At 44.2% G+C, this 2,354-nt stretch overlaps 1 long non-coding RNA gene across 2 annotated transcripts; it reads right to left on the bottom strand.

Moving 5' to 3' along the window:
* Nucleotides 1–204: 204 nt before the first annotated feature.
* On the bottom strand, nucleotides 205–2,348 carry LOC121664835. Of its 2 annotated transcripts, none has more exons than XR_006016148.1 (2): nucleotides 1,001–2,348; nucleotides 205–640 (listed from the first exon to the last, which is right to left on the bottom strand). It is a non-coding gene; the product is annotated as an uncharacterized LOC121664835 (long non-coding RNA). The 2 variants fall into 2 exon arrangements; XR_006016147.1 differs by having other exon boundaries at nucleotides 205–498.
* Between the last annotated feature and the right edge of the window lie 6 nt (nucleotides 2,349–2,354).

Below are 2,354 nucleotides of genomic sequence, written 5' to 3'. Positions count from 1 at the left end.
GACACACACAAAGGCGTAGGTTCCCACAGCTAGGAGTTAACACGGGCGGCTCTTCAGCTGAGCAGCTCTTCTGGGAAGGAAATATTCATGACTTACGTGTGCACGGCCCCCAAGGCTCAGAATCTCCTGGAAGGCCTTACAGAACATCTTTGGTAATAATTGCCCAGGAAGCACGTGTTATAAACGAGGCTTGGAGTTTTTGAGTGGAGTAAAATTCTGCTCGTTTATTAATAAGAAAACCTGGGACGGAGACCAGGTAAGCCCAAGTCCCTCTCGACAACCCAGAAAAAAACAAACATTGCGACGCGGAGGGCATTTCCTCGGACTCAAGTTCCTCAGGAAGACCCCCCGGGAGCTGAGCCCCAGGGCAGTTTTTATAGTCTCTCTTGATGTTTTGATTGGTGCAGCTCAGATCCTCCCTCTGATGGCTCGTTGCTCGGGTCCTCATTGGTGTTCAGTTCCGTCGGTCTCTGGGGCATCGAGTGATTGGTTTGCCCCCTAACCAATAGTTCCCCAAAATGTTTACATCATAATTATTAAGTCATCTTAAGAACATTCTTGAACATTCTCCTCTTTTCTGTAGACCCATTACTTTCCCCCATTGGTGTCACCATCTAGTGGGCACATAGCAACATTACACCTGTACAGTCACAGTAACAATTAACTCATTAACTGTATATCCCCAATCTTTTAACAAGCAACCTTTAACTTCTTCTCAACCAAAAAAAACCACTTTTAACCATTTATTACATAACAATAGTAAAACTTGGAGGGTTTAACTTTTATGTTCAGCTTAATTGGTTAATTATGCAATTTTAATTAATAACACAAACTAATTAACTATTATTCATTAATGCAAAAACCAACTTTTCCAACTTTGTTTATAACAGTGATTAATACTAAATTACTTGTGAAGTTTTCTTCAGGGTAGGAAAGCTGGGTTTGGCTTTTGTTCCTTGCCCTCTAATCCAAGGAATCTATTCTCTCTGGAAATACTTACTTTATGTTCTGGCATCAGATGGCTGTTCAGTCTATGATAAATCTGCTCTCTTTGTTCTCTCTCTTTCAGCACTGAAATATAAAAATTATCCTATTGTCATATTCTACAGTGGGAAACTGCGGAAGGTTCTTTTACAACAGATTTCTCTAGGACAAAATTAAGCACAAATGAGGTAAATATATCTGAGAACTGTTCACTGGTGATGAAATGTGCCTTGCCCTACTAAAGAAAAATAAAAAAGGCAGAAAAGGGGGAAGGAAAAGGAAAAAGAATATAGGGAGGAGAAAGAGAGAGAGGAGAGAGACGGGGAGAAAAAATGGGCATTACCACCAGAACTTCGGAGTGCGCCATCGACATCCAAGCAGTAGGGGGTGTGTGCACGCTGCCTTGCTGGGCAGCCTCTGCCGCTGTCGGAGCAACGCAGCTTCAAAGGCACCCCTCCTGCATCGATGGGCAGCCAGACACGAGGCGAGTGGGTGCTTGGGCAGGAGGTGCAGAATCCTGGACAGGGTGGCAGCAGTACTGTGGCGGCAGGCTGGATCAGCAAAGCAGGGCTGGAAGCATGTGGCTCAAGCAGGAACAAGGTAGGCAGGGACAAAGCAGGTAGGGGTGTCGGGCAGGAATGCAAGGAGGTAGGACAAACAAAGGCTGGAGCAGGCAAGGGAGAAGCAGCGGTAGGGGCAGGACACAGGTTAGGCACACGGCTTGGAGGTGGTCTCAGGTAGTCAATCAGCAAAGTGAAGTTAGCAAGCCAAGCACTTGAGCCTTGCAGCTTGTGATGCAGTTACTTTTATCCCCCCGGCTCCTTCCCAGGTCTGCTCGCTGGCAGGAGACCATTGGCCAGTCAAGTGTTCGACTGCAGTCCATTGGTGGGGACTTTTTTCCTGTCAGTTGGAGAACCTTTCTAGAGGGCACATTGTTCTTGGTGCTCTTTTCATGGATGCTGACTGCCTATTCCATGTGAGACGTGAAATGGCTGCCAGCACATGTGAAGCCCCTCCCCCCACCCCTCTGGTAATCTTCAAACAATGTTGAGGCATAAATCAAAATTAACTTAGTTCCTCACACCTACCTAGAGTTCACTTTTCATTATCAGCAAGAGAACAAACTTGCTAGCTAATAACTTTAGAAAACTTCAGGTTTATTTAAAAAAAATCATATAAAATGGGTTATCTCTGTGAAGTAGTTTTGGGTCTTTTTTCTGATGCTTTTTAAATTACAAGTCAAGGAAAAATATTAATACCACACTACAGTTGTATAAGTATGTTTCTTGAGAGCCTGTTACAGATTAATTTGATTAATGCTTGTGAAGAGCGGACAGAACTCCACTACTAAAGAAGTAGTAAAGTAGGTA

Source organism: Corvus kubaryi, unplaced genomic scaffold, assembly GCF_017639235.1.
Source record: "Corvus kubaryi isolate FWS band 111438036 unplaced genomic scaffold, C.kubaryi_AGA036_p1.0 37308, whole genome shotgun sequence".
NCBI classification, from domain to species: domain Eukaryota; kingdom Metazoa; phylum Chordata; class Aves; order Passeriformes; family Corvidae; genus Corvus; species Corvus kubaryi.
This window is presented reverse-complemented; position numbering and strand designations above follow the sequence as displayed.